We start from the raw sequence: 23,420 nt of genomic DNA, 5'->3' as shown, positions 1-23,420 counted from the left end.
CATCTGGTCTTGAATACCATCACTTTGATGGAATGAATTGTGATGCTTGACACATAAACAACGAATGACTCACACTCTATTCCTCAACCATGGAATCTTCTCAGTTCCTTGCCTGTCCTGTGGTTCTTGAAATAATCCCTCTTTTATAGCACGTCCATCCCCCTGCCCAGACGTTCCCACCACCCCGCCTTTCCAAGTGGATGATGGCCTTTGATATGCCATTTCTGTCTTCAAAGGCCTGAGTTTCTCCCTCCCTTCACAAATCATCATTAGCTTTCTTTAGCACATTATCCACTAGAGCTAATTGTTGTGACATGTCCTCAATTCCTTTCTAATGAAAGTGGAGCGTAACCCAAGGCTTTTCAAAATTTGAACAAAAGGATTTCATCCCCGTCATACATAACACAGTCATAGCCAGCTGTCAGTTCAATAGCTCAACAAATGTATATTGAACATCGTTTGTGCCATGCGTGATGGGAACAAACATGACTGAGAGCGGCCCCACGGAGCCACCGGGAGTCCCACAGACTGCTGGTGAGAGTGTAAATTGGAACGACACTCGAGAAAACAGTGTGCCATCATTATTAAAGCTGTAGTTGTGCTCTATGACCCAGCAGTTCCACTCCTGGGAATATATCCTACAGAACCCCACATGCACACGCTCCAAGAGGTGTATGCAAGGGTTACAGGGCACTGTTCCAACAGCCCCAGACTAGAAACAACCCAAGTGCTCATGGGCATTTGAAGGGATGAACACATTGCTCTATGTTTATAGGACGGAAAAAGGAAATGAAAATTAACAAGGACAGCTACGCACCGCACGGTGGATGAATCTGACAATCCTGAACAAAGGAAGCCAGACATAAAAGAATACATACAGTATGATTCGATGTATATACAGCTCGAAAAATGCATAACCAAAGCATACTGTGGTATAGACATATAAAAGGTGAGTTCCATAAACCCGGGAGATAATGGGTACTTCTGGGAGGAAAGGGGAAGAGTCATTGCTCTTGGGATATCCCTCTTTTATTTCTTAACCTGGGTGGTTGCTTCATGGGTGTCAATTTATACTCATTTAACTATATATACACACATCTTCCGTGTACATATGAAAGTGTGTATGTACACATCTTATGTGTGTGTGTATATATATACACATACACACACACACACAGACACAATCGATGCACTTTTCTTATGTATATTGCAGTTCATAATAAAAAGATTTTAAAAGAGGTAAATTAAATGGAAAAAGGATGGCGCAAACAGACCCCACCCTCTCTCTCCCACTGAACGCAGAACACCTGGGACAGCTGTTTAAGGGCTCTGAGAAGTAAAGAGCGGCAGGTGGGCCGGGAAGAGGAGAATTGCAAACAGCAAACCACAGGTGAGTTTACCGGGCTTTCCCCCCCCCCCGGCCGTGCCCAGCCTGAACGCATGGGGGCGGGAAACCAGCAAGGGAGCACCCACATGAACACAGGGAGCCCCAGAAGTGGCTTCTGGTCTTGGCTGCAGGCGCAGGACAGGGAGCCCCTAACTCTTAGACGAAGCGTGCGAACACCCATGTTTCCCTCCCTCCCTTCTCAGACCCAGACCCCAAGCAATCCTGGGATGTCAGTGGCAGAGGCCCCTGCGGCGGCGGGGTGGGGGTGGGGTCTGGCTCTGCTCGGTGCAGCCGAGATCCCAGTTTTGGGGGGGGGGTTTGTTTGTTTGCTTTTAATGCACTTTTTCACTTTAGAATAGTTTTAAATTTACAAACAGTCGTGAAGATAGTGCGGAGAATCCCCATACACCCCAGAGGCAGTTTCTCCTACCTTTCGCCTCTTAGGTTAGTCTCTCCTTCTCTGCGCTCCTGCTGCTTGGCCCCAGATACTGGCACAGCTGCGAAGTGCTCAGCATGGCAAGCTAACTTAAAGCCCCAACTTTCCAGCCAAAGGAAGGAAAAGGAGAGACTCGGGCAAATAAATGTAAAATGCTGGAGACATAGGGAGCGAGAGGAGCTCAGGAGAGAGACCTCGTCAAGTGGTTGATGAATTCCTGTGCTCACCCCCAAGCTGTGCCTGCAGGGGTCCCATCCAATTCAGCATCCTAACACTGAGAATGGGCTCAGATATACGGTGACCCATGTCCTTAGACTGACCACCGGGTGGCGCAGCCAGTCCTGGGGCAGATCGAAACAGCAGGACAGAGGTTTGAAAATTGACACCCTTGAACACAAAAGGGAGGTCAGGGGCGCCTGGGTGGCTCAGTCGTTAGGCGTCCGCCTTCGGCTCAGGGCCTGATCCCTGAGCCCTGGGATCGAGCCCTGGGATCGAGCCCTGGGATCGAGCCCTGGGATGGAGCCCCGCATCAGGCTCCTCTGCTGGGAGCCTGCTTCTTCCCCTCCCACTCCCCCTGCCTGTGTTCCCTCTCTCGCTGGCTGTCTCTCTGTCAAATAAATAAATGAAATCTTAAAAAAANAAAAAAAAAAAAAATTAAAAAAAAAAAAAAAAAAAAGCGAGGTCAGAACTTGCCACCTGAATCTAACACGATTGATTTCGTGCAAAAGCAAAAAATTTCCATAAGACTTAAATAAGGACCAGAGTTGCATAACATACGGCTCAAATTGTTCAGAATCTAATTCAAAATCACTCAGCATACAAGAACCAGAAATCTCTTAGCTCCATTGGGGAAAAACGGTTAACAGATGACACAGATGTTAGAATTATCTGGCAAAGGCTTTAAAGCAGTCATACAAAAGCTCCAACAAGCAATCATAAACCATCTTGAAACAAATGGAAAATGGAAAGTCTCAATAAAGACACAGAAGATATATTAAAAAGTTAAATAGAAATTAAAAAATAGGGGCACTGGGTGGCTGGGTCTGTTAAGCGTCTGCCTTCGGCTCAGGTCATGATCTTGGTCTGGGGAATCAAGCCCGACATTCAAATAAATAAATAAAATATTTTTTAAAAAGAAATTAATAAATAGCTAACTGAATTTAAAAAAATAAAATAAAACTCACTGAATGGGTTCAGGGTGCCTGGCCAGCTCAGTCAGTAAAGCACGCCACTCCTGATCTTGGGGTCATGAGTTCAAGCCCCACGTTGGGCACAGAGATTACTTAAAAAAAAAAAAAAATCCCTGAATGGGCTCATTGCAGATTGGAGATGACAGAGGAAATATTCAGTGACTTGAAGGTATATTAATAAAAATTACCCAATCTGAAGAACAGAGAGGGAAAAAAATTTTAAAAAAATAATCAGACCCTCATAGACTTGTGGCACTATTTCAAAAGGTCTAATATTTGTGTCATCTGAGTCCAAAGGGGGAAGATAAAGAGTGTGATCAAATGTTTGAAGAAATGAAGGCTGAAAATGTCCCAAGTTGGGCTAAAGACTGAAAGCTACAGGTTGAAGATGCTCGGTGAGCCCCAAACAGGATACCCAAGGCCATGCACGGACAAAGATACATCACAAACTGCTAAACTGAAGACAAAAAACCTGAAAGCAGCCCGAGAAGAACAGCGCATTATTTAAAGAGAAGCAGATATTCAAATGACTGTGAATTTCTCATCAGAAATCGTGGAGGCCTGGGGCGCCTGGGTGGCACAGTGGTTAAGCGTCTGCCTTCGGCTCAGGGCGTGATCCCGGCGTTATGGGATCGAGCCCCACCTCAGGTTCCTCTGCTAGGAGCCTGCTTCTTCCTCTCCCACTGCCCCTGCTTGTGTTCCCTCTCTTGCTGGCTGTCTCTATCTCTGTCAAATAAATAAATAAAATCTTTAAAAAAAAAAAAAAAAGAAATCATGGAGGCCAATAAAAGCACTAAAATATTTCATAAGTGCTGAGAGAGAATAATTGCCAATCTAGAATTCAGAATCTAGTGATATGTAACGAAATAAAGTAAAAATAAAGGCATTCTCAGATGAAGATAAACAAAGAATTTCTTGACAGTGCACCTTTAAAACATCCCTGCTTAAAAGCAATTTCTCCAGGCATGAAGGTACATGAAACCAGAAGAAAACATGAAATATTGTTAGCATGAAGGAAGAACAAAAGACAGAAAATATCAAGATAAAAGAATTGACAATTCTCTCCTGTTGAGTTTTTAAAAATGGATTTCACAGTTGAAAGTAAATAGCATTTTCTGGTGGAGTTTTAAATGAATCTAGAAATAACTGTGAGATAAATACAAAGGTGGGAGGGTAAAGGGACCATAAGATAGTAAGTTTTCACTATGTGTCTTAGAGTGATAAATATTGATTGTAAGTAGATCGCCAGAAAATAAGAATGTTTACTGTCATCCTTTGTTGAACATTAAAGTAACTATAAAAGGGGTATAGTAAAAATCTAAATAGATAAACATAAAACACTAAAAAATATTAAAATAACCCAAAAGAGGGCAGGAAAAGGGAAATTGAGAAAACAAAGGAAACAAAATGAAAAATAAAATGAGAGTTCAAAATCAAAACATAACAATACATTAATGTTAATGTTCTGAATACACGAGATATTTTCAGAATAGGCAAAATCATATGCCCTAATATATATAAGAAACTCACTTTGAATATAGTGATATTGATAAGTTAAAAGGAAAAAATGAAAAATGACATATTGCACAAACACTAATAAAAAGAAAGCTGGAATGGCTATGCTAAAGAGACTTCAAGGCAAAGAAAATTACCAGGAGGGAAGAGGGACAAAATGGAATGGTAAAAAGGTCAGCTCAGCAAGAAAACATAGCAATCCAAAATGTGTATGCAACTCACCAACGATTTTCAAAACACATGAAGCAAAACTGGAAAAGTGAAAGGAGAAAAGGATAAATCCACAACTACGGTTTCAGATCCTAACACTTCTCTTTTAGCAATAGACAGAACTAACACATAAGAAATTATTAGCAAGAATATCATCCAGTTATCTATATCTAATTGATATTTATAGAACATTCCACACAACATCAGAATACATGTTCTCTCCAAGTGCACGTGGACTACTTTCCAAGGTAGGCCAAATTCAAGTAGGTTCCACACCCAGCATGGAGCTCAATGTGGGGCTTGAACTCACAGCCCCGAGTTCAAGAGTTGTACATTTAACCAACTAAGCCACCCAGGTGCCCCAAGATAGACTATATTCTAAGCCTTAAGACAAACCTAACCAAGCTTCAAAGAACTGAAATCATACAGAATATGTTATTTGACTCCAATGAAATTAACCAAGAACAGAAAGTCTGGAAAATCTCAATACACTTGTATATTAACAACATACTTCTCCATAGTCTATGGGTCAAAGAAGAAGTCCAAGGGAAAACTATGTTGAGCTGTGCAAAAATACGCCAGATTTGTCCACTGCAGCTAAAGTAGACCACAGAGGAAAAATTATAGCATTAAATGGTTGTTAGAAAAGAAGAAGGTTCTCAAAGACATAAGCTAAGTTTCCACCTTAATAACTTAAAAAAAATAAAAGAACAAAATAAACTCAAAGTAAGCGGAAGAAAGAAAATAATAAACATGAGAGTAACGATCAATAAAATTAAAAAGAAAAATCAATGAACCAAAAACTGTTTTTTCAAAGAAGAAGATTAAAAAATGGATAAGCCAATATCAGAAATAAAAGAGACAATGTCACTGCCCACCTACAGACATTACAAGAATAAAAAAAGAAAATGAACAACTCTTCAACAATAAACTTGACAAATCAGAAGAAATGGACCAATTCCTTTGACAAACCACAAATTATCCAAGATGATATAGATAATCTGAACAGACTTTTAACTATTAAGGAAATTGAATTCAGAGTCTAAAGCCTTCCAAAAAAGAAATATCCATGCCCACATGGTTTCACTGGAAAATTCTCCCAAACATTGAAGGAATACCTAACATGAGTACATCTGTACCATCTCTTGCAGATGATCTAAGCAGAGGAAACACTTTCCAACTCATTTTTATGAGATCGAGTTCCCTGAAATGTGGGGGGATTCAGGGCTGGCCGTACTGAAGTGGGGGTCAGCAGAGAAACAGCACATAGCAAGGCATGTAAAAATCCACGCGACAGCTGAGATTGCCCAAGGAGAATACATCTAGCAGAAAGAATTGGGGGCTCACAAGAGAACGCTGGGGAGCCACCAGGATCTGGCAGGGGAGAAGGATGTCGGTCAAAGAGACCACGAGGAAATGGTCAGAGCTGCGACCAAGAGAAGGGGCAGCTTCAAAAAGAAATGAGAGGCCAACGGTATCACAGAAAACGGTGTGATTTAATCAAGAGAGGTGCCCGCAATTATGGCCCAGTTAAGAAGAGCATAGGCTCCCTAAAGGCGAACACTCGTGCACTGTTGGTGGGATCGTAAACTGTTGCGGCCCCTACGGAAAACAGTATGGAGGTTCCTCAAAATAGTATAGATAGAACTACTGTATGATCCAGCAATCCCACTTCTGAGTATATACCCAAAGGAAATGAAAATAGGATATCAAAGAGATCTATGCACTCCCATGTTTACTGAAGTATTATTCACAATAGCCAAGATTTGGAAACAACCTAAATGACCATCAATGCATGAATGGATAAAGAAGATGTGATATAAATATACAGATACACACACACACACACACACACACACAATGAAATACTACTATTTAGCTAGGAGATAAAAGGAAATCCTGCCATTTGTATCAACATAAATGGACCTTGAGGGCATTATGCTGAGTGAGATAAGACAGACAGAAATGACCAACACTGTGTGATACCCCTTATATCTGGAACCGATCTTGAAATGGTAGTTACCAGGGACTGCCCGGCAGGGAACAGGAGAAATGTTGTGTAGGGGCGCATTGTTGCAACTAATGGATACATAAGTCCTGGAGATCTGATACACAGTATTGTGCTTACAGGAAACTGTAGAGGAAGGTCATTAAGAAGACATGACCGGCAGTTGACCTGTGAGCTCAAGAGGATTGGAGGCTCTTTACCCCCTCCCCTGTCCTTGGAATGTGGGCTCTGCTTGCCTTAACCACCAGAGGCTGCTTCTCCAAGGACATGGCCTTGAGACAATGATGTTTCCCTTTGCTTATAAAAACTGCCACCTACCAACCTAGAATGGCCTGCCTCTTTCTTCTGTCTCTCTGCCCTCTGAGTGCAGGGGCCCAGTTTCACATTATACCGAGGAAGCTCCAGAGAAAGTTACAAACCAACAAGAGAACTATATTACGAACGTTAAACTTGCTAAAAGAGTAGATCTTAATTGTTCCCACCACTAGAAGAAATGATCATTGATTGTATGACACAAAGGAAGTGTTAGCTAGCTCTACAACGGCAGTCATATTGCAACATAAATGTATCTGATCTGTATGTTGTAAGCCTTAAACATACCACATGATATGTCAATTACAGGTGACCCTTGAAAAACACCATTTGAACTGCACTGTTCTACTTACACGATTTTTTTTCAATCAATATAGTATATTACTGTAAATGTATTTTCTTTGTGATTTTCTTAATAACATTTTCTTTGCTCCAGCTTACTTTATTATAAGAATACATATATAATATACAAAAATATGTGTTAATCAACTATTTATGCTATCAGTAAGTCTTCCAGTCAACTATTAGCAGGCTATCAGTAGTTAAATTTTGGGGGGAGTGAAAGGTTACACTTCGATTCTCAACGGTGTGGCGGGGGCGGGGGGGTGAGCCTCTAACCCTCGCTGTTCAAGGGTCAATTGTAAAACAATAAATAATCAATTTTTGAAAGAGCACAGGTTCCCAAGTCCATCCCACTGGCCTCAAACCCTGGCTTCACTATCTAACTCAGATAAGTTACTTAACCTTCTGTGCCTCGATGCCTTTATCTGTTAAATGGGCCAATTAATAATCCCTGCTTCAAAGACTGCTGTGAAAGAAAAGTGAGCTAATGGGGGTAAAACACTGGTGCACAGAACATACTCAATACATATCAGCTGCTAATATTTCAGTGCCCTTCCTGCCAACTTTCCTAGCAAGAATCAGGCCTAAAATATGTGGAGGCAAATGCAGTCAGCACCCATCCCTCATCTCAGTGGGTCTCGTTGCAAACATATCACTCTTGTCTTGGCAGTGAACTCCGCTGTCAACAAAGCCTCAGCCCTTCTCTGAAAATACTCAGAGAGCACAGTGAGTCCCTAATTATGGGTGTGATCTTATTTTCTGATTATTCCATGTCAATAAGCCTTATCTTCCACATATAATTAAAAGGCAGCATGGTATTTACATAGGAATGGCAGACCAGTTCTCCAAAGAGAATGTCTGCAGCTCTTGGTTCTGCCACCAGTGGGCTGCGTGAACCCTGGCAAGTCCACTGACGTCCCTGAGCCTCAGGTCCTGCTCAGTACTGACACCTAGCCTTCCGTCTTATATAATGGCTACGAGGGCTTGAACAGCCAACTGACAGCAGACTCCTGACCTCTCTCAACATTCCTGAGAATCACAAAGACACAGCTATACCTAAAGTTTCAACCTAAACTTACCTGGAGATTTTGAAGATCAGCAGGCCAGCGTGGATGAAGGCAGGAGTGGCCATGTCGCTCCAGAGAATTTCAAATCCCCTCCAACATCTGTTCCATACTTCTGGAGATCTCACCATGCACCAAGCCCAAGCCCCAAGAGCCTGCTAGCTCTCACCGTCCAAAAGACACCTTAGGCTGTGGAAGTAGAAAAATTACCACCGCGGGAGTCAGGCGACCTGGGTGCCCAGCCACATCCTGAGCCCAATTAACCACGAGAGCATGGGCAAGGTAATTCCTCTCTGTGGGCATCAGTTTTGTCATCTGTTGAACGAGAGTGTTGACCTGGGCTATAAGAAGTTCACTTCTAGCTCTCGGATCCTTCATCCTAAAATGAGAGGGAGAAGTCTTCCTGAAATTAATGAGAGAAACGTATTGGATGATTCACCTAAGAATGAAAACAACTTCAGTTAACCTCTAGTTTTCCAGAGTCCCTGGGAACCACCCATAAGCATGTAAGTTTCCAACCAAAGTACACTGTTGCTTTTTAGCAAGGAATTTTCCCCCTCTCCTTCTTCCTCTCTTTGATCAGGCGTTTCAGGTCCACAGAAGGGTAGGTTTTAAAGGTACAGTGGCAGAAATGCAGGAGGGCAGTGACGCGGGGAACTTATCCTCAAAACTGCTTGTCGTTCAAGGGCACAGACCCACCATCATTTCCCTATTATTTCTCCTCCTGAAGCTCATTAAGGCTTTCTCAATTCATAATCAATACATTGAAGTCCCTCTGTTTTATAAAACAGCTCATCAATATTTTATGGTTTTAATAATTTATGTTTTATTACAGAAGCAGATGGAACCCTACAGCACACATGTTCTCTAGAGACAACAGGAGAGAGAAAACCTGAGTTGCAGATTCTGGAATTAATAATCAGCCTTTCTGGGCCCCTGCCTCCAATTTGGAATTTGTGGAGGAGGGCTGGTGGCTGAGTGATGACCCACTTGACTATAAACCTCATGAAGGAAGGGACCCGTTCTGATGATTTCTTGACCGTGTACCATGTGTGTCAAGCACTATGTTGAGTATTTGACGGGTATTACTTCATCTGCTCCCCGCAAATTGCCGTAGTAGAGAAGTATTGTTGTCCCCACTGCACAGATGAAGAAACTGAGGCTCAGAATTAGCAAGGAACTTGGTCAAGGCGGCACAGCCAGGAAACGGCAGTGCAGGGTTTGAAATGAGGTCATCTGATTTCAGCATTCATGCAGTTAACATCTCTGCCATTCAGTGGTCGACAGTCCTTCTTTTGGAAATAGGATTTATTGAGCATCGACTTCTGTAAGCACTGGGGATGCTGAGATGAACTGCGTAGGTGAGACCTGAACGCATGAAGCTACCACCCTGGTGGGCTTAGACCTCATGCAAGTGATAGTTTTTAAAAATGAAGAGAATTCAGAACTCCCACCAGATTCCATCCAGTGCCCCCCCTTGTTAACATGTCTCCTGCAGCCCATTTCACTAGTCAGGTCAGGGCATGACCTGGTCAGCACGGCTGGGCTCGTGTGGTCAAGAACAGAGACTTGGACCGGAGAGTGGAGAGACCAGGTTCCAAACACGCACCCCAGAGGTACATGCTTTGATGAGCTATCCCCCCAGGAGTGTTTTCCCAGTGCCAGTGTTCTCCTGGGTGCTCATGTTTTCCCAGTGGTTGTTATTCCTCGGGGGCCTGTGATTTACCAAGGGCCCAGGGCAGTTAGCTTCTTTTATCAACACACAAAGGAGCTTCAGGCTGGTGGAAACATTTTGCTTCGGTTTCCAAGGTGGAGACCAATGTAGAAAGGCTTGGTGTGCTACTCGTCATCTCCTTGTGACTCTGTCTCCCACATCGCTTTATGAAAACTGGGGTTTATGTTTCTTTCAGTGCTAGACCCCATTGCCTAACACAGTGCGTGGCACATAATAGGTGCTCCGTAAATGAATGAATGAATCATTGCTTGAGTTCAAAGCCAGGGGCTATCATTTACTTCCTGTGCAAACTTGGGCAAGTTACAGAACTCTCTGTGCCTCAGTTTCCCCATATATAAAATAGGACGTCAAAGAGTACCCATTTCACAGAGCTCTTATGAGGAATACTTGAGTGACGAGACATGAAGCCATTAGAAGAATGCATGACACATGACATACACAAAATAAATGAATTTTCCCACTCATAGTTTCCCAGTGAATTCAATGTATTCAATGCAGGATAGGTTTCTGTAGGTATTCGTCATACTAGGAATGATTTTTCCCCCCAGATATTTTTCTGTGCATATTTTTTGAGTGGCCATTTCTCCTAGTGAAAATTTTTCTGGTAGGTGTTTTTCCTGGAAAGACTCTTTCTCCAAAGAGTCTCCCCCCTTTTTGCAGTTATATTTTTTAGTGGATGCTTCACCCAGTGAATATTTTCATAGTGAGCATTTTCATAATAAACAGTCTTCCCAGAGGATATTTTTCCTAAGGAGCATTTTTACTGAGACTCTTTTCTGGTGGGTATTTTTGCTAAACAGTGTATGTTTTCATGAGATATTTTTCAGAATGAAGTGCGCCTCCAGGAGTTATTTCTCCAAATAGGCAGTTTTTCTTAGAAGTTACGTGTTTTTCCATGGGTGTTTCCTACAAAAGGTGTGATCCCATTATGGACTGAATTGTGGCCTCTAAATTTGTATATTTGAAGGTCTAACCCCTTGATGTGATTGTGATGGGGCCCTGAAGGTGATGAGGGCTTAATGAGGTCATAAGGATGGGGCCCTGATCCAATAGGATTCGTGTCCTTATAAAAAGAGAGACAGACACCAGGAGGCATGGGAGGACACAGAAAGAAAGGGACAATCTGGAAGCCATGGAGAGAGGCCTCAGGAAAAACCAAACCCGCTGATACCTTGATCTTCTGGAGACTTCCAGCCTCCGGCACAGTGAGAAACATAAATTTCTGTTTTTCAAGCCCTCACGGTATTTTGTGATGACACCCTAGCAAATCAGGACAATTCCAGGACTTCAGATGTCTGTGGCTGGAGCTGCAACTGATTGGTAACCTCTATCCTTCCAGCTACTTCTGCCAGTCCTTTAGAGGCATCCCTCGCTCACCCCATGTTGAGCGTGAAGTCCAACCTCAACACAAGCAGGACATCTGTGCTGGCCTATGGCTCCCTTTTGTGCTGCTAAAAGAATATATTGTCCTTGATCCAATTTATTTTCCAGCCTGCGGCTCTCCATAGCTCTAGTCCTGCCAAACCAGCTCAGTAAAAAACGCTCTGTGCCCGTCCACACAGCCCTGGGGTTGTACCACAAGCGTTGTACACATAAAGATCCCAAGGAGTGGAGAAGATGTGGCTTGGGTCCCTCTGCCCGCATAATCCCTTCTTGTCGCCATCCAAGTTTTTTCAACAACAAAAAATAATCAAAATGGGTTCATGCTGAAGCACAAACAACTGATGACAACTAAATTTGTCCTTAAATTAAAGGAGTTAATATCTACGATATGGAATTTGCAGGATCCATGCACTAGGGGGAGGGGTGATTGGCAGGTAGCAATCCATCTGCTGTGTACCTTGCTCTATGCTTCCTGCACCTGGTGGGAGTGCTAGAAACAAAGTCATCTTGCAGGATGTTGCAGGGGGCTCCCGTAGGGCTTCTGCAGATACCAGACAAAGCACAAGATGTGCTTCCCTCGATTAAGTCAGCACAGGGCACTTCATGGACTGAAACCTCGCCGTGGGTAGTAGAAAGGATAACGCCCCGTCCAAACATGCAAGAGGCTTCAGGCACTCCTGCCTTTTCTGTTGCATTTGCTCCCCATCACAGCTCTGCCCGCTCCTCCCTATTTGGCTCTGGGGGACGTCACAGGTGCTCACCGATCTCCACGTTTTCTTCTTCAGGGACTCATGGCTGGACAACATTTCATAGTTGTGGCCACAAAAAGGGGTTCTGGTCACCAGGATGTGAGCAGAAGTGATGGGTGCTGCGGCAGAGTCCAGCCCATAAAAACCTCTCTGGCGTGATTCTCACTCTCTCTGCAGCTCAGCAGAGATGTCTCTGGGGACTTGTATCAGGGAGGAGCCACAGTGTGGAAGGCACCCGGCTTTCCAAGGGACTGTTGAGAACAGAGCCCTGGCCCGTTCACACTGGACTGTGGTACGAGTGAAAATTGGAACTTTACTGCAGCGAGCCCCTAAAATTCGGGGAGTAATTAGTGTACGTCCAACCATTTCTTGGCCCTCTCTGAGCCTCAGTCTCTGGACCAGAAAGACAGGGAGATCCTGTGACATCTGAGATGACTTGGGACGAAAAACTCTGCAGGTCTCTAACATTTTCCAGAATTTGGCCCCAGGTCTTTGGACATAAAAAATAAAAACAACAAAACAGGTGCATTCATCCACCAAGTGGGCTCTTAGTGTTATATATGTTGTGCTCAGAACAGATCCATTTTTTTTTAAATAATAGAACAGCAGATCCATTCATATCTGGCTCATTCCTGAAACAGGGTTTCAATTGACTGAGCCTCCAAGCATTTGAATTCCATAGCATAAAATTAGCCAGCAATTGACTGAATTGGACGCATTTCAATTTGTGGGGAGGCTCCTGATCTAAATATCATTTCTTATCTTTCTTCCCCTATCACCCAGTTTCATGCCCACTGTACCCTACACAAAGGTGATTATCCCACATATGCCAGGTCAGGGAGCTTTCAGGGGGATTGTCTACCTTGATGGAGCAAACACATGCCTCGATTTCCTGTTTGGGAACTTTGGGGCATTGCCTGGAGGAAACGACAGCTCTCTCCCCAGGCTAACCTTATTCACAGACAGTAACGAAGTCTTTCCAAAATCCCATGATATCAGCTTTGAGTGAGACCCACCAGGATAGGTGAGAGAATAAAGGCAGGTTTTCTTTGTTGGATGAAGATGATTGATCTTCCTAATGGTACCATGGTTTCCCTACTTTCCCCTAGAGTTGACTCTCAACACAGCAGCCAATTTGATCCTGTTAAAATGGGAGTTGCAGGATTGCAACTTGCTTCTTGCAGAATTGCAAAGAATTTTCTCTTTCTCAAAGTAAAAGCCAAAGTCCTTCTTAACTTGGCCCATGAGGCCCTACATTTTCTGGTCTGACTCCATGCCCTTCTCATCTCTCACTCTCCCTCCATCTCAGCCACATGAGCCTCTTTGCTGTAACTCACATACCCTAAGCAGACTCCTGCCTCAGGGCCTTTGCACTTGCTGCTTCTGCTTCCTGGAACACTCTTCCCTAGATATCTTTATATCCTCCCACATTTCCTTCAACTCTTTGTTCCAATAGAGAGCTCGTCTCTGAAAGTGTCTGTTTATACTTACAATTCCCTTCATCAATGTCACTGCCTATCCCCCCTTCCCCGATTTTATTTTTCCCTATGGCCCTTTCTCCTTCTAGCACACTCTAGCTATCATACCTAGCTTTACTTTATTGTCTACCCAGCCCTTCCTGAATATAAGCTCCATGAGAACGTATCATTGCTCTTTCACTGCCATTCCCTACCACCTAGAAGTCTGAATGGCACAGAGCGAATATTCAATAAATACTTGTTGAATAAAAGTAGAATTTTTTTGGCCTTGTATCTGTCAAATGCTATCAGAAGCCCCTCAGATTTAACATATTTCATTATTTGCCTTGGACTGATGTCAATTTCTGTTGTTTTTACGGTAACTCTATTGTAATTCCAATTGGGTCACCCAAATTCCATACAGAGTGGAATGGCATTGCCCTACTGAGAAAAGTCAGCGTGGGGAGAAGGAAGAGACTGGTGACAGGTGCCGAGCTGATGGGACCCCATTCCCTCAGAGCTGGCAATATCTGGGCCACGGCAGAGGTTGCTGACCCAAGATGTGTGGACCCCAAAGTGTCAGGCCTGTAAATCCCCTGAAACCATGGGCAAAAATGTGTGTGTATGTGTGAGTGTGGACATGTGAGTGTGTATGTGTGAGTGTGGGCATGTGAGTGTGTGTGAGAGTATATGTGTGTGAGTGTGTTATGTATGGGTGGGTGTAGAGTGTGTGTGGGCATGTGAGTGTGTGTGTGTGAGAGTGAGTGTGGACACATGAGTGTGTATGTGTGTGTGGGCATTGGACTGTGTGCGTGAGAGTGACTGTGGGCATGTGAGTATGTGTGTGTGCATGTGTGAGTGTGGGCATGTGAGTGTGTGTGTGGGCATGTGAGCGTGTGTGTGTTATGTCTAAGTGGGTATGAAGTGTGCGTGTATGTGAGTGCATGTGAGTATATGTAGGTGTGTGAGTGTGTTACATATGGGTGGGTATGTGGAGTGTGTGGAGTGGGGGGGTGGGTAGATGAGTGTGTGTGTGTGCATGTATGCATGTGTGAAGCATCCATGTATGCTCATTCATTCTTTTCACAATACCTGCGAGTGCCAACACCCCAGCCCCGGGCTCCAGGATTACAAAAACCTGAAGTCCCTCCCTTGTGCAGCTTACATTCTGGTGAGAGAAGAAATGTTAGGCAGATGTGTATTTCCATAAATAGTAAAGCTAAGAGGCTGGAGAGTGAGCAAGCTGCCAGGGAGCTTTTCCAGGTAGCTTAGGCTGGAAGGTCTGTTCGAGAAGGTGGAACTTGAGCGGAGATCTGAATAAAGTAAGGTAACGAGAGGTGCCATCATCTGGAACACAGTGGTCCAGGCAGAGGGAACAGCAGAAGCGATGGGCCTGAGATAAGATCTTAGCATGTTCAGAAGACGGGAAGGAGGCCGGTGTGGTGGGAGTGAGGTGAGCAGTGGGGAGAATGGCAGGACAGGAGGACAGAGAGTTTAAGGGGGACAGGCATGTCGCATCTTAAAGAGCCATATGTGGGCTTGGTGTTCTATTTAGCTGTGAGGATAGTGGGATTCCAGTGGGAGGATGTGAGCAAAAACCTAACATGATGGGATGGGTTTTAAAAGGTGCTCTTATGGGGCATCTGGGTGGCTCAGTAGTTAAGCGTCTGCCTAGGGTTCAGGGCATGATCCTGACGTTCTGGGATCCAGCCCCACATCAGGCTCCTCCGCTGGGAGCCTGCTTCTCCCTCTCCCACTCCCCCTGCTTGTGTTCCCTCTCTCGCTGGCTGTCTCTCTCTCTGTGTCAAATAAATAAAATAAAATAAAATAAAATAAAATAAAATAAAATAAAATAAAATAAAATAAAATAAAAGGTGCTCACAGGCTGCTGTGTGCAGAATAGACTGAAGGGGGAAGCATGGAGCAGGGAGAACCCGGGAAAGGCAGGCAGAGACCCACGTGAGTGGATGTCCTGGACAAAGTAGGGGGCAGTGGAGGAGGTGAGAAATGGGCTTGCTGACTGATACATGCGGATGTATGGACATATTTCTAGAGAGACAGTCTATATTGGCCACCTGTGTCTCCTGACAGCCCAGCATGCGTTCCTGCTTCCTCTGGAGAAAATATGGCCACTTCACATCTGGCCAACAGCTCTGCCTTGATGGGCACAGTAGACACGGAACCGTCCCTCAAAGTTCCCAAACTCTCCTGGCTGAGGGGCCAGCCCTGGACCTCAGCCAGGTCAGCGAGGCTCTCGTCCCTGGAAAACTGTACCTTTATTAGAATGACGTAGTTTTGAAACCGGATCATACTCACCCTGACAGTGTTCCCCTGAAGGGGCTGCCCGTGCCTTCTGCTGGCCTGACCCTGGGGCTGCTTTGGTCCGCTTCTTTTCCAATGACTGGAAGTAACACGTTTTCCTTGTTTGTACTATCCTGTCATATCATATGATACATATATATTCATGTACGTATATGAACATATATACACCTACGTGTATGAATATATACATACATATACATATATACATTCATATATAGACCATAATGTTATTATATTCTATGATGGATTAAATTATATTATGCTATGCTGTGTATGCTATGTGATGCTACATATATTAGCCACAGTTTCTGCTCTTATCAACCAAGTAACCTTTAGCAACACAGAGTCCATAGCTGTAACCAGATTATCGAAAGGGTCCCGTCTTTCCAGAGGTTTCACAATAGTGTCTTAGAGCCTTGTGAATCAAAGCGTGGTCCGCAAACCAGCATCCCCATCAGCCAGGTGCTTGTTAGAAACGCAGAATAGTTCCTAGCCCCGCCCCAGACCTACTGAATCAGAATCGGCACTTGCACAAAATCCCCAGGTGATTCCTGTGCCCACGAGGGCTTGAGAAGAGCTATCTGGGAGTCAGCGTGGTGTGGGAGGAAGCTATCAGAAGGGGGTACAAGACACCTGTGTCCTAGACTTGGTTAGCGCACTAAATAGTCACGTGATGCTGCCAACTCGCTTCCCTTCTAATATTCTGCTTTTCGTTTTCCCACCTCTTGCAAAAATTGAAGCAGATCTGTGACTTGCTGTTTGCTCTCATGACGCTTTGGACGCACCCACATTCCAGCAAGAGGCATAGAACATCATAACCGGTTAAATGTCTGCATCCCCCACGGTCTGGAGGAGTGGGCAGCTTTATGCTTTCACGGAGAAATGTTTGCAGACTCTCTTCCGTGTGACAGGCACCTGCAGTGTGCTGGGATGGTTACCTGTGCCTGCCCCAGCCCAATACCAGCGTTCAGTAAATGTTTCCAAACAAATGATTTAATAAAAGGATCCCTTTAGAAACAAGTTAATGCACTGAATGTACAGGGTAAAGTAGTTTTTAATTATTATTATAAGCATCTCTTTAGAGATTCTCTTCCTGTTCCAACAGCCTAGGAATCTATGGAATGAGTCATTCATCAACTGAAGGTTTAACAAGGATGGATCGTATTTTCTGGAAGTCCTAGGTCCTCACCTGATGCTTCTCTTAAAGACATGCCATCCGCAGATTGCTCCAACCCACTCATAGAGACCTTCTTGGAATTCAAGGATTGGTAGGTAATTCACCTGCCTGGAAAAACAGGTGCTAACTTCTTTATAGCTAAGCTGTTGGGGGGGGGAGGGTAAAAGCAACCATTTCCATAGCAACAGAAATGTACAATTTAAAGGACATAGTGTCTTGCTTAAATCTATTTATAAAGAATGTGTAGGAAAACAATTAAGGAAACAGCAGATGAAGTCCTCGGGCTCTGGCTTAATTGTCTGTCTTCCATCACTTAGCACTCATAAAAAAACAAGCTATGACAGACAGGGTCAAGGGGTTATTGGACAAGGAGGGGGCACCGAGGGGAACATGTGACTTTCCTGCATGGCTGCAGAGAGCCAAACCGCTCATAGCCCTGGTAGTCCGAATCCCAAAGCCGGAGCGCCCACTACCTGAAGCCAGCCTCGGTCCAACAGTTTTGAGGGTAGGCCAGAGATGTGGGTTAGAAAGGCATCACCCCTGGGGCTGCTTTCATTGTCCCCTGGGGCTTACTAGCCCAGCCGTCCAGATCCAGATGTGGAACAGCTGGTGCTGCTGTTCCCCGCGCAGCTTTGCGGAGTGGGTGTCAGCTTTCCCCGGATTCTGCAGGAGCTGGGAAGCTGCGCCCTCCCCTCCATTGACACCCTCGTTGTCGTTGTTGTCGTAGCGCAGATGCAGCCTGTGCCCAGGTGGCTGCTGTCCCCCCTCCTCTGTCCTTTCACGCTCCCCTGCAGCCTCAGACACGTGTTCTACCTGGAAACGGAAAAGGCCACCCTGAGCGTGAGTGTGTCTCTCTCGCGAATGAGGCAAACCCGTTAGGGCCACGTGCAAACAGCACACACTCCTACTCGAAGATGTGCCTCTCTCTGTCACATGGGCTGATAAGGACCTAACACTTCAAAACAAGAGAAAATCACAATAAAAGCACAAGAATGCACCGCGCCTTGCTTATTCAAGAAACTCTCCTGGGCCAGTTCTCCAGCACCTCCCTCCCTCCCCCAAAAGAGCAAATCTTCATTTTTTTTTTTTTCTGTAACATCTCAAGCTCTGTGACCACAGGGGAGGCTGGGGGAACTTCGCCCTCAGACCAACGTCCCCAAGCCAAGTCCAAGGTCTTTCCAAGGCTCCAACTCCTTCCCCCTAGGACACAGGCACCTTCTCTTGGGACGCGCTGCTCCCTCCCCCTGCATTCTCTTCCCCAAATCCTGGTTTGTCTGGCCCCTTCTAGCCATTCGGTTCTCAGCTTAGAACAGCCTTCCTGGACCACCCTGCCTAAAGGAGCCTCATCCAGGGTCATCCTGTCCCTGTCCTACTGCCTTCACGGCACTCACCACTGCCTGTGACCATTCTGTTCCCTTGTGACTCCATGTATCTTCCGGTTCCTGCACTTGGATCTCTGTTTACTGAAGCAGACACCCTGGGTCATTTCTGCAGCCTTAGTGTGTCCTCAGGTCCGGCACATAGTAGGAGCCCGGCAAGTGAGTTTATTGTATTAATGCATGATCTTTGCTTACAGCTCCCTGATGTGTGGTTGGCCAAATGACCCCCTGAGTAAAAGAGGACCGTAGATCCCATGGGATTCTGTGAGCTTGTGGGTAGCAACCTGGGGTGGGTCTCTTCTGGAAGACCTGGTACTGCAGACCAAGGTCGGGTACGCTGAGCCTGCACAGAGAAGTCAACAGATAGCAATCCATGGAAGAATAAGTAATAAATTCGGTGCAAAATGCTGAAGGACTTTTTAAAAGCTATGAGGCGCTACAGAATGCTCGATTCCAGGCAGAAACTCGGTATGGAGCCGCCACTGGTGACGGACTCAGTAGACGTGAGCTTTTACCGCGTATTACCTGGTGTAACTAGGAGCATGACCGGAGCAGAACACCTTCTTGTTATGAGTGTGAACGTATTAGCCCGTTCAGGCTGCCATGACCACGCACCGCAGATGGGGGGCCTGAAACAACAGAAATTTGTTTCCTCACAGTCCTGGAGGCTGAAGTCCGCGATCAGGGATGGCGGGATTGGTTTCATCTCACGGCTCTCTCCTTGGCTTGTAGACGGCGTCTCCTTCCAGTGTCTTCACGTGTGTATCTCCTCCTCTTAGAAGGCTGCCGGTCATATTGGACTAGAGCCCAGCCCACCCTACTCACCTCATTTTTACCCTCATTACCTCTTTACAGGTCTTACCTCCAAATACAGTCACAGGCTGAAGTAATGGGGTTAGGAATCCAACATATGAATTTGGGGGGAAGACACAATTCAAGCCATAACAGTTAAAGCGATTTACTCACATCATACGTGCACAATCTCTCAGAATGGTGCCTGATACAATTTGCTGCCTAAGTGTTGTTACGATAATCTTTATCTGTAATTTTAATAGATTTCTTCTCCATATCTTTGCCTGGCCCACAGGGCTCAATAAATGTGAGCTATTGCTATTAGTTTATTCAAGAAATATTGTCCACCATCCATGGAGCGCTCACCATTGTTCTAGGTGTGGGGTGGAGCCGGGAGGAGGATGGGTGAGGGACCTGTCCTCAGGGAATTTATTATTTTTATTTCCATGGCCTTTCATTATTACCCAATCACATAACCTTATTTTTTTTTAAAAGCTGTGATTTAGCAAATGCGAATCTACGTTAGTGCGAAGAGATGTATTTTTCCTAAATGCTGGTATACCGTCTAATTTATTGTCTGCACGACTTGATGGGATTAAAGTTTAATGCTTTATGGTGGCAAGGGTCTACTTTCTCAGATGCCGGACAGAACAGGCCAGTGACTGTCCTCTTTCTCCTCCACCGCTCTGGGCTTCTCTCCAGGATCACCGACTTTGGTTGTGGGACCGGCTGACATTTCCTCCAGCGCTCTGGGATCTGATCTGTCAGGACATGGGTTGTCAACTCATTCAGAGCAGTTTCCGTCCCCTTTCCCCATGGATGACATCTGGGTCCTCACCTGCGGGTGGCTGCAAGTCTACCTTCAAGCTGCTTATTCACCCTTCCCCAGTTTATAACCCAAATTAGGCAGAACCCTTTTCAGTTAGAAGCGAAAGAACCCTGACTTAAACTATCCAAAAAAAGGAATTTGTTGACTGGACAGAATGTTTGTGTCCTCCAAGATTCACATGTTGGAGCCCTGACCCACCCCCACCCCCATGGGATGGTGTGTAGGGGTGAGGTCTTCAGGAGACGATCAGGGGTTGTGGATCCGCCCTGATGGGATTACTGTCTTCACAAGAAGAGGAAGAGAGACAGAGCTCTTCGACCATTTTTCTCAAGTACTGCCCATCTCTTTTTCCTGCTCTTTGCTTCAAATAATGCTGACACTGACATTTTTGTGTGGTTCAAGATCCTTAAGGAACTCCTCCTGCTCATTGTGGACTATTCTTACACTGATACTGTACTTCTGATTTTGACCACCATCTTTTAAAAACCTGAGCCCCACAGATATCTTCTCTGGGTTTCTTAATATATCTATAGCTTTTCTCTTTCACTGTATTTATTCGTGATGATGCAAAGTCCAATTGTTCTTTTTAAGAATTCATACATTCTTTTGACAATGATTTGTTGAGCACCTACTATGTGCAAGATACCTATTATAGATCCTGACAGTATACCAGGTAACAGGGGAGACACCATCATCTCGTCCCCAGACCCTATATTTCAGTGAGGTGGGGCATGATACTGGATAATATTGGGGTTTTTTAAATGTCTTAACCTAGTTTGAGGCCCTGGGTAGAGGATGGTTCTTGAGAAGTTGATTAATTTCACACCTCCACCCACCTGCCTTGTAAGGCTCACACTCTGGGTCACTGTCCACCTGCCCTAACTGCCGCAGGGTCACATACCAGACAACCAGATAGCCTTTATGTCTCACAACCTACTGAAATTATTCAAATTAGTCTATGCTAGACCCACTTGCCCTGTCGCACCCTTTCCCTCTCGCAGAACCCACAATAAAGGCTCTGGCCTACAGGTACCTCCCCTGTACCTCATGACCCTCCCTAGTGCTTCCCCTGAGTGTCCCTGAATAGTATGCTATTAATCCCCAGGGAGCTGAGAGTAACAAAACAGTAAAACTCTTTCTAGTTGCTCTCTCTTGATTTGTGTCTGGCCTTACTGTACCTCAACCAAGATAAAAAGAATAAAACAGCGCACCAGTTGAATCCCTGGTTCTTGATATCTAAGTATAATTGCCTCAAATTCCCACTGTTACGACCTAGAGGAGCCCTCAAATACAATGGAATTTCTGCTAATTCCTTATGGTTTGGATTCCTGCATCTCCACATAGTATCTCTGTTCCAAGCCCAAGTTTCCTTGATAAAACCTCACCTTTTCATCTACTTCCAAAAGAAATCCACTCACAGCTAGTGTTTATAAAATGGTACTGAAGACTCAGTGCATTCTGGGTAGATATGGGAGCGGTTACCTGGGGAGAGTATAGTGACAGAAGAGATCTAGAATGACACCCCCAGGGGCTCTGACATTGCAGGGCTGGGCAGAGCAGGAGGTGGCTAAGGAAGACTGAGGCGGGGCTTATAGGAAGGTGAGAGAAAGGGCAGGAGAGAGTGTGTCCCAAGAGCCAAAGGAAAGGGAAGGTCAGTGCTGAGAATGGCCATGAGGCCAAGTGACCTGAATGTTGAAAAGTGTTCCTTGGATTTAGTCATGTGGGGATCTGTGCAGATCTCATGAAGCATCTCAGTAGAGTGGTGAAGACAGATAACAGCAAGCTAAGGATGGCGTGGGAGGTGAGAAGACAAATGCATGCATCTCCTTGAAGGAGGTTGACTAAGAATGGAAGAAGAATGTGATAGGAAATGCTTCAGTGGCCCCAGACTCCACCCTGCGGCTCGGTGTCCTACTCAAGTGGCATAGAGGCAAAGGTACCAGCATGGCCATCAGACACAGATGGATAAGATGGAAAGAGTACTGCGGGGCCCCTATGACCTGCACCTGTGGCCAAGGGCCCAGGAACCCCTATGCACTCCAATGAGAAGGCTCAGAGTTGCCAAGGGGAATGTCCCAGCAGCCACCTAGAGATGGAGCAGCGTGACTGCAGAAGCAAATACCCAAGACCACAGGCCCCAGGGGTGCCAGCACACATGGCAACCCATAGAAACAGATGTCACCAAACACACACACACAATGATGCGAGTGTGTCAAAGAACGTTAGCAGGCAACTGGAGGGGCTCAATGGCCAGAGCTGGAACCACTTGAGCAACATAATAGATGAAGTACTCTTGGATTATAATCCAAGCTATAAAATGAATATCCATGAGTCCTTGCTGCTACAAATAGATAAATAAGGAGACAAATCTCTGGCGTAGATGGGGTGTCACTTTTCACTCCTTGCGTGTGGGCTGTGCCCAGCGACTTCCTCCCACAGAGGACAGCATGGAAGGGGAAGGCTACCTTTACAGCGGAGACACCTGGCTATGCTACCTCAGCCAGGTGAGCAAGGCCAACATCAACAGTGACACGCCATAGCGATACTGTGTACCCTTGATGTGATGTGATAAAAATGGAACTTTACCTCTGTGTTCTTCCCCCCAAAACCCATGGCCCCAGTCTCATCATGAGATAAATGTCAGACACATCCCAGTTGAGGGACATTCTACAAAATATCTGACCAATGCTCCTCCGAATTGTCAAGGTCATCAAAAACAAGGGAGCTCTGAGAAAGTGTCACAACCAAGAGGCACCTAAGGAGACACAGTGACCAAATGCAATGCAATGTCCTGGATAGCATCCTAGAACAGAAACAGGAAAAGTGGAGGAAATGGGAATAAAGTCTGGACTTAATAATAATGTATCACTGTTGGTTCATTAATTGTGACAAATGTACCATACTCATGTAAGATGTTAATAATAGAGGAAACAGAGTGTGCAGTGTATGGGAGCTCTCTGCACTAGCTTCACAATACTTCTGTAAATCGAAAACTGTTCTAAAATAAAAAGTTTATTAAAAACACAAAACAGATGGCATCCGATGAAGTGTGCTTCAGGGCTCTCCACATCCCTGGAGACGCTCTGACCAGCCACTCTGCAACAATTACCAGGAAGGGTCCCAAGGATTAGAG

The sequence above is a fragment of the Ailuropoda melanoleuca genome, chromosome 15 (genome assembly GCF_002007445.2).
Source record: "Ailuropoda melanoleuca isolate Jingjing chromosome 15, ASM200744v2, whole genome shotgun sequence".
NCBI lineage: Eukaryota > Metazoa > Chordata > Mammalia > Carnivora > Ursidae > Ailuropoda > Ailuropoda melanoleuca.
This window is presented reverse-complemented; position numbering follows the sequence as displayed.